Below are 9834 nucleotides of genomic sequence, written 5' to 3' on the forward strand. Positions count from 1 at the left end.
CATGATAGAGAGTCTCTTGTTTTGTCACTTTCATATACTAGTGGGAATTTTTAATTATAGAACTTGGCTTGTATATTCCAACAATGGGCCTCCTCAAGTGCCGTAGGTCTTCGTGAGCAAGCAAGTTGGATGCACACCCACTAGTTTCTTTTGTTGAGCTTTCGTACATTTATAGCTCTAGTGCATCCGTTGCATGGCAATCCCTACTCCTTGCATTAACATCAATCGGTGGGCATCTCCATAGCCCATTGATTAGCCTCGTTGATATGAGACTTTCTCCTTTTTTGTCTTCTCCACATAACCCCCTCATTATATTCTATTCCACCCATAGTGCTATGTCCATGGCTCGCGCTCATATATTGCGTGAAAGTTTATAGGTTTGAGATTACTAAAGTATGAAACAATTTCTTGGCTTGTCATCGGGGTTGTGCATGATGAGAGCATTCTTGTGTGACGAAAATGAAACATGACTAAACTATATGATTTTGTAGGGATGAACTTTCTTTGGCCATTTTATTTTGAGAAGACATAATTGCTTAGTTAGTATGCTTGAAGTACAATTATTTTTATGTCAATATGAACTTTTGTATTGAATCTTTCGGATCTGAATATTCATACCACAATTAAGAATAATTACATTAAAATTATGCCAAGTAGCACCCTGCATCAAAAATTCTATTTTTATCATTTACCTACTCGAGGATGAGCAGGAATTAAGCTTGGGGATGCTTGATACATCTCCAACATATCTATAATTTTGATTGCTCCATGCTATATTATCTACTGTTTTGGACATTATTGGGATTTATTATCCACTTTTATATTATTATTGGGACTAACCTATTAACCGGAGGCCCAACCCAGAATTGCTGTTTTTTGCCTATTTTAGGGTTTCGAAGAAAAGGAATATCAAACAGAGTCCAAACGGAATGAAACCTTCGGGACCATGATTTTCTCAACGAATAAGACCCGGGAGACTTGCACCCTACGTTGATACGCCCATTTTGCATAACGCTTTTATATCGATATTTATTGCATTATGGACTGTTATTTCACTTTATGTCACAATACTTATGGCTATTCTCTCTTATTTTACAAGGTTTACATAAGGAGGGAGAATGCCGGCAGCTGGAATTCTGGGATGGAAAAGGAGCAAATATTAGAGAACTATTCTGCGCAACTCCAAAAGTCCTGAAACTCCACGGAACATCTTAAAATAAATAAAGAAAAATCCTCGCCAAAGATGAAGGCCAGGGGCCCCACACCCTACTCACGTGGGTGGGGGGCATGCCCCCCTAGGGCGCGCCCCCCTACCTCATGGCCCCCCTGGTGGCTCTTCGACGTCCATCTTCTCCTATATGAAGTCTTTCGATGAGAAAAGAATCAGAAGGAACTTTTCGGGACGAGACTACGCCGCCACGAGGCGGAACCTTGGCGGAACCAATCTAGAGCTCCGGCAGAGCTGTTCTGTCGGGGATACTTCCCTCCGGGGGGGGGGGGAATCATCACCATCGTCATCACCAACGCTCCTCTCATCAAGAGAGGGCAATCTCCATCAACATCTTCACCAGCACCATCTCATCTCCAAACCCTAGTTCATCTCTTGTATCCAATTCTTGTCTCAAAGTCCAGGATTGGTGCTAGTAGGTTGCTAGTAGTGTTGATTACTCCTTGTAGTTGATGCTAGTTGATTTATCTGGTGGAAGATCATATGTTCAGATCCTATATTCATATTATTACCCCTCTGATTATGAACATGAATATGCTTTGTGAGTAATTACGTTTGTTCCTGAGGACAAGGGAGAAGTCTTGCTATTAGTAGTTATGTGAATTTGGTATTCGTTTGATAAGATGTATGTTCTCTAGCCTCTAGTGGTGTTATGTGAACGTCGACTACATAACACTTCACCATTATTTGGGCCTAGAGGAAGGCATTGGGAAGTAATAAGTAGATGATGGGTTGCTAGAGTGACAGAAGCTTAAACCCTAGTTTATGCGTTGCGTCGTAAGGGGCTGATTTGGATCCATTTGTTTCATGCTATGGTTAGGTTTACCTTAATACTTTTGTTGTAGTTGCGGATGCTTGCAATAGAGGTTAATCATAAGTGGGACGCTTGTTCAAGTAAGAACAGCACCCAAGCACCGGTCCACCCACATATCAAATTATCAAAGTATCGAACGCGAATCATATGAATGTGATGAAAACTAGCTTGACGATATTCGCATGTGTCCTTGGGAGTGCTTTTCCTATTATAAGAGTTTGTTCCGGCTTGTCCTTTGCTACAAAAAGGATTGGGCCACCTTGCTGCACTTTATTTACTTTTGTTACTTGTTGCTCGTTACAATTTATCTTAGCACAAAACTATCTGTTACCACTTATTTCAGTACTTGCAAAGAATACCTTGCTAAAAACCGCTTATCATTTCCTTCTGCTCCTCATTGGGTTCGACACTCTTACTTATCGAAAGGAACACGATAGATCCCCTATACTTGTGGGTCATCAAGACTCTTTTCTGGCGCCATTGCCAGGGAGTGTAGCGCCTTTGGTAGGTGGAATTTGGTAAGGAAAAATTTATATAGTGTGCTGAAATTTACTGTCACTTGTTACTATGGAAAGTAATTCTCTGAGGGGCTTGTTCGGGGTATCTTCACCCCGTCTAGTAGAGCAAAGAGTTGCTCCTCAACCTACTGAACCTATTGAAAATGAAACTCCTTTTGAATTTCCTTCGGGTATGATGGAAAAACTTCTAGCTAACCCTTTTACAGGAGATGGAACAAAGCATCCTGATGAGCACTTAATATATGTGGATGAAGTTTGTGGATTATTTAAGCTTGTAGGTATACCCGATGATGTTGCTAAGAAGAAGGTCTTCCCTTTATCTTTGAAGGGAGACGCATTGATATGGTATAGGCTATGTGATGATATGAGATCATGGGACTATAAATGATTGAAGTTGGAATTTCATCAAAAGTATTACCCTATGCATCTTGTTCATCGTGATCACAATTATATATATAATTTCTGGCCTCGCGAAGGAGAAAGCATCGCTCAAGCTTGGGGGAGGCTTAAATCAATGTTATATTCATGCCCCAATCATGAGCTCTCAAGAGAAATGATTATTCAAAATTTATATGCTCGACTTTCTAAAAATAATCGCACCATGCTCGATACTTCTTGTGCCGGCTGTTTTATGATGAAGACTACTGAATTCAGATGGAATTTATTGGATAGAATTAAACGCAACTCTGAAGATTGGGACCTCGACGAAGGTAAGGAGTCAGGTATGACACCTAAGTTTGATTGTGTTAAATCTTGTATGGATACCGATATTTTCCGTAAGTTTAGCACTAAATATGGACTTGACTCTGAGATAGTAGCTTCTTTCTGTGAATCTTTTGCTACTTATGTTGATCTCCCTAAGGAGAAGTGGTTTAAATATCATCCTCTCATAGAAGTAAAAGTAGCTGCACCTATTAAAGCTGAAGAAAAGACTGTCACTTATAATGATCCTATTGTTCCTACTTCTTATGTTGAGAAACCACCTTTCCCTGTTAGAATAAAGGATCATGCTAAAGCTTCAACTGTTGTTCGTAAAAGCAATATTAGAACTTATACACCTCCTGAGCAAGTTAAAGTAGAACCTAATATTGCTATTGTTAAAGATCTCTTGTCTGATAATATTGATGGGCATGTTATTTAGTTCGAAGGTGAAACTGCTAGAATTGCTAAACCTTGTGCTAAAAATAAACATAGACCTGTGGTAGGCGTGCCTGTTATTTCTGTTAAAATAGGAGATTATTGTTATCATGGCTTATGTGATATGGGTGCTAGTGCTAGTGTTATACCGCATACTTTATACGAAGAAATTAAGAATGAAATTGCACCTGCTGAGTTAGAAGGTATTGATGTCACAATTAAACTTGCGAATAGAGATACTATTTCACCAATTGGAATTGTTAGAGATGTTGAAGTCTTGTGTGGGAAAACTAAATATCCTGATGATTTTCTTGTTCTTACTTCTCCGCAAGATAGCTTTTGTCCCATTATATTTGGTAGACCCTTCTTGAACACTGTTAATGCTAGGATAGATTGCACAAAGAATGTTGTTACTATTGGCTTGGATGATATGGTTCATGAGTTTAATTTCTCTAAATTTAGTAAACAACATCGTGAGGAAGAATTACCTAGTAAGGATGAAATTATTGGTCTTGGTTCTATTGCCGTACCTCCTAGTGATCCTTTAGAACACTATTTGCTAGACCATGAAAATGATATGTTCATGAATGAAAGAAGGGAAATAGATGAAGTATTCTTTAAATAGGAACCTATTCTGCAACACAACTTGCCTGTTGAAATTTTAGGGGATCCTCCTCCACCCAAGGGTGATCCCGTGTTTGAGCTTAAACTGTTGCCTGATAATCTTAAATATGCTTATCTTGATGAAAAGAAGATATATCCTGTTATTATTAGTGCTAACCTTTCAGAGCATGAAGAAGAAATATTATTGAAAATTCTGAAGAAGCATCGTGCTGCTATTGGATATACTCTTGATGATCATAAGGGCATTAGTCCCACTCTATGTCAACATAAAATAAATCTGGAAGCAGATGCCAAACCAGTTCATGCTCCTCAACGACGTCTGAATCCTAAAATGAAAGAAGTGGTAAGAAAAGAAATACTAAAGCTTCTGGAGGCAGGTATAATCTATCCCGTTGCTGATAGTGAGTGGGTAAGTCCCATCCATTGTGTCCCTAAGAAGGGAGGTATTACTGTTGTTCCTAATGATAAAGATGAATTGATTCCACAAAGAATTATCACAGGTTATAGGATGGTAAATGATTTCCGCAAATTAAATAAAGCTACTAAGAAAGATCATTACCCCTTACCTTTTATTGATCAAATGCTAGAAAGATTATGCAAACATACACACTATTGCTTTCTAGATGGTTATTCTGGTTTCTCTCAAATACCTGTGTCGGCAAGAGATCAATCAAAGACTACTTTTACATGCCCTTTTGGTACTTTTGCTTATAGACGTATGCCTTTTGGTTTATGTAATGCACCTGCTACCTTTCAAAGATGCATGCTGGCCATATTCTCTAACTTTTGTGAAAAGATTTGTGAGGTTTTCATGGACGACTTTTCCGTCTATGGTTCCTCTTTTGATGATTGCTTGAGCAATCTTGATCGAGTTTTGCAAAGATGTGAAGAAACTAATCTTGTCTTGAATTGGGAAAAGTGCCACTTTATGGTTAATGAAGGTATTGTTTTGGGGCACAAAGTTTCTGAAAGAGGCATTGAAGTTGATAAAGCCAAGGTTGATGCTATTGAAAAGATGCCATGTCCCAAGGACATCAAAGGTATAAGAAGTTTCCTTGGTCACGCTGGATTTTATAGGAGGTTCATTAAGGACTTCTCAAAAATTTCTCGGCCTCTGACTAATTTATTGCAAAAAGATATACCATTTGTCTTTGATGATGATTGTGTAGAAGCATTTGAAATACTTAAGAAAGCATTAGTCACTGCACCTGTTGTTCAGCCACCTGATTGGAATTTACCCTTTGAAATTATGTGTGATGCTAGTGATTATGCTGTAGGTGCTGTTCTAGGGCAAAGAGTTGATAAGAAATTAAATGTTATTCATTATGCTAGTAAGACTCTAGACAATGCTCAAAGAAATTATGCTACTACTGAAAAAGAACTTTTAGTAGTTGTATTTGCTTGTGGTAAGTTCAGATCTTATATTGTTAATTCTAAAGTAACTATTCAAACAGATCATGCTGCTATTAAATACCTTATGGAAAAGAAAGATGCTAAACCTAGACTTATTAGATGGGTTCTCTTGCTACAAGAATTTGATTTGCATATTGTTGATAGAAAGGGAGCTGAGAACCCCGTTGCAGACAACTTGTCTAGGTTAGAAAATATTCTTGATGACCCACTACCTATTAATCATACCTTTCCTGATGAACAATTAAATGTTATAAGTACTTCTCGTAGTACTCCATGGTATGCTGATTATGCTAATTATATTGTTGCTAAGTTTATACCACCTAGCTTCACATACCACCAAAAGAAAAAGTTTTTCTATGATTTAAGACATTACTTTTGGGATGACCCTCATCTTTATAAAGAAGGAGTATATGGTGTTATTAGACATTGTGTACCTGAGCTTGAACATGAACAAATCCTACGCAAGTGTCACTCCGAGGCTTATGGAGGACACCACGCTGGAGATAGAACTGCACATAAGGTATTGCAATTTGGTTTTTATTGGCCTACTCTCTTCAAGGATGCCTGTAAGTTTGTCTTGTCTTGTGATGAATGTCAAAGAATTGGTAATATTAGTAGACGTCAAGAAATGCCTATGAATTATTCACTTGTTATTAAACCGTTTGATGTTTGGGGCTTTGATTATATGGGACCTTTTCCTGCCTCTAATGGATACACACATATTTTAGTTGCTGTTGATTACGTTACTAAGATGAAGCATCATTACCTCAACTTGGGGACATGCACATGGAGTTCAAAAAGTCAAGTCTCCCTGATAGGGTAAAGAAACCCAAGTTCGAGTTTATCCCTTTTCGTCTCTTGCAGGAAAATAAGCAGGACCTATGCAAAAAGATATTAACCCTGAGTGGGAGATTGATGATCTAAGGGATCAAAATGCCGTCCTCAAGCGCAAATTAAGGGAGAAGCCTAAGCCGTCAACTAAGCCAACATCACCACCACCTTCTTCACCGACAAAGGAGATATAATCACATGGGTATGGGCCTCCCCTTGGAAACTGCCAAGCTTGGGGGAGGTGCCCCGGTATCGTATCACAATCACAACTCCTATCTTTACCATTTTTCTTAGTTCGATCCTATTAGTAGTATCTTGATATATTATAATAAAGTTTATGGCATGATCTAGTTTTGAGTTTGCTTTATGATCTCTCTTTGTAATCGAGTCCGTGAGCTATATATAATAAAGATTAGTGTTGAGTCAAGGGCTTGATTATTTTGCCATGATCTTGGGTGAATAAAAGAAAAGGTAAAAAGAATAAAAAGAAACAAAGAGTTCATATTGATCTTATTGAGAGTAATGACTTCACATAGAAAGAGTGTGATGATTAAAAGTTGTTGGGAGTTGGTAGACATAGCTTTGGTCATTGTTGCAATTAATAGGAAGTAATAAGGGAAGAGAGGTTTCATATATATATATATATATATATATTATCATTGACATCTTTTATGATTGGGAGCACTCATGAAAATATGACATGCTAAAGAGTTGATGTTGGACAAGGAAGACAACATAATGAGTTATGTATTTCTTATATCTGAGATAAAGTATGTTGTCATGGATCCTCTAACTTGTTGAGCTTGCCTTTCTCCCTCATGCTAGCCAAATTCTCAGCACCAAGTATAAATACTACTTGTGCTTCCAAATACCCATAAACCAGTTTTTCCATGAGAGTCCACCATATCTACCTATGGATTGAGTAAGATCCTTCAAGTAAGTTGTCATCGGTGGAAAGCAATAAAAATTGCTCTAAATATGTATGATTGATTGGTATGGGAGAAATAAGCTTTATACGATCTTGTGATGTGGAAGTAATAAAAGCGACGGACTGCATAATAAAGGTTCATATCACAAGGGGCAATATAAAGTGACATTCTTTCGCATTGAGATTTTATGCATCCAACCATAAAAGCGCATGGCAACCTTTGCTTCCCTCTGCGAAGGGCCTATGCAAGAGTCATGGTGATCTTCACCTCTTCTTTTTCATTTTATCCTTTGGCAAGCTCAGCATGTTGGAAAGAACATGATATATATATCTAATTGGATGTAGGGGAGCATGAACCATTATTGTTGACATTACCCTTGAGGTAAAAGGTTGTGGGGCAAAACTATAAGCCCCTATCTTTCTCTGTGTCTGATTAAAACTCCGTAACCACAAGTATTGCATGAGTGTTAGCAATTACGGAGGACTAAATGATAGTTGAGTATGTGGACTTGCTTTTTAGTTCTGACATAGACTCTTTCCGATGTTATGATAAATTGCAATTGCTTCAATGATTGAGATTATAGTTTGTCGGAGCCCAATAAGGTTTATGATTTATACTTTTGCATTGTGAATAGATCATCACATGAACATAAGTAATCATATGATAAAATCCATATATGTTGCTGTTATGAGAATAATCATGATGCCTTCATGTCCGTATTTTATTTTTATCGATGCCTCTACCTCTAAACATGAGGACATATTTATTGCTATCGGCTTGTCGCTTAAGGACAAGCGAGGTCTAAGCTTGGGGGAGTTGATACGCCCATTTTGCATCATGCTTTTATATCAATATTTATTGCATTATGGACTGTTATTTCACTTTATGTCACAATACTTATGGCTATTCTCTCTTATTTTACAAGGTTTACATAAGGAGGGAGAATGCCGACAGCTGGAATTCTGGGCTGGAAAAGGAGCAGATATTAGAGACCTATTCTGCGCAACTCCCAAAGTCCTGAAACTCCACGGAACATCTTAAAATAAATAAATAAAAATCCTCGCCAAAGATTAAGGCCAGGGGGCCCACACCCTACTCACAAGGGTGGGGGGCACGCCCCCCCTAGGGCGCGCCCCCTACCTCGTGGGCCCCCTGGTGGCTCTCCGACGCCCATATTCTACTATATGAAGTCTTTCAATGAGAAAAAAATCAGAAGGAACTTTTCGGGACGAGACTCCGCCGCCACGAGGCGGAACCTTGGCGGAACCAATCTAGAGCTCCGGCAGAGCTGTTCTGCCGAGAATACTTCCCTCCGGGAGGGGGAAATCATCACCATCGTCATCAGCAACGCTCCTATCATCGGGAGAGGGCAATCTCCATCAACATCTTCACCAGCACCATCTCATCTCCAAACCCTAGTTCATCTCTTGTATCCAATTCTTGTCTCAAAGTCCGGGATTGGTGCTAGTAGGTTGCTAGTAGTGTTGATTACTCCTTGTAGTTGATGCTAGTTGGTTTATTTGGTGGAAGATCATATGTTCAGATCCTATATGCATATTATTACCCCTCTGATTATGAACATGAATATGCTTTGTGAGTAATTACGTTTGTTCCTGAGGACAAGGGAGAAGTCTTGCTATTAGTAGTCATGTGAATTTGGTATTCGTTTGATAAGATGTATGTTGTCTAGCCTCTAGTGGTGTTATGTGAACGTCGACTACATAACACTTCACCATTATTTGGGCCTAGAGGAAGGCATTGGGAAGTAATAAGTAGATGATGGGTTGCTAGAGTGACAGAAGCTTAAACCCTAGTTTATGCGTTGCTTCGTAAGGGGCCGATTTGGATCCATACGTTTCATGCTATGGTTAGGTTTACCTTAATACTTTTGTTGTAGTTGCAGATGCTTGCAATAGAGGTTAATCATAAGTGGGACGCTTGTTCAAGTAAGAACAACACCCAAGCACCGGTCCACCCACATATCAAATTATCAAAGTATCAAACGTGAATCATATGAACGTGATGAAAACTAGCTTGATGATATTCCCATGTGTCCTCGGGAGCACTTTTCCTATTATAAGAGTTTGTTCCGGCTTGTCCTTTGCTAAAAAAAGGATTGGGCCACCTTGCTGCACTTTATTTACTTTTGTTACTTGTTGCTCGTTACAATTTATCTTATCACAAAACTATCTATTACCACTTATTTCAGTACTTGCAGAGAATACCTTGCTGAAAACCGCTTATCATTTCCTTCTGCTCCTCGTTGGGTTCGATACTCTTACTTATCGAAAGGACTACGATAGATCCCCTATACTTGTGGGTCATCATACGTGAAGAAAG

This window comes from Triticum aestivum, chromosome 5A (assembly GCF_018294505.1).
Source record: "Triticum aestivum cultivar Chinese Spring chromosome 5A, IWGSC CS RefSeq v2.1, whole genome shotgun sequence".
Taxonomy (NCBI): Eukaryota; Viridiplantae; Streptophyta; class Magnoliopsida; order Poales; family Poaceae; genus Triticum; species Triticum aestivum.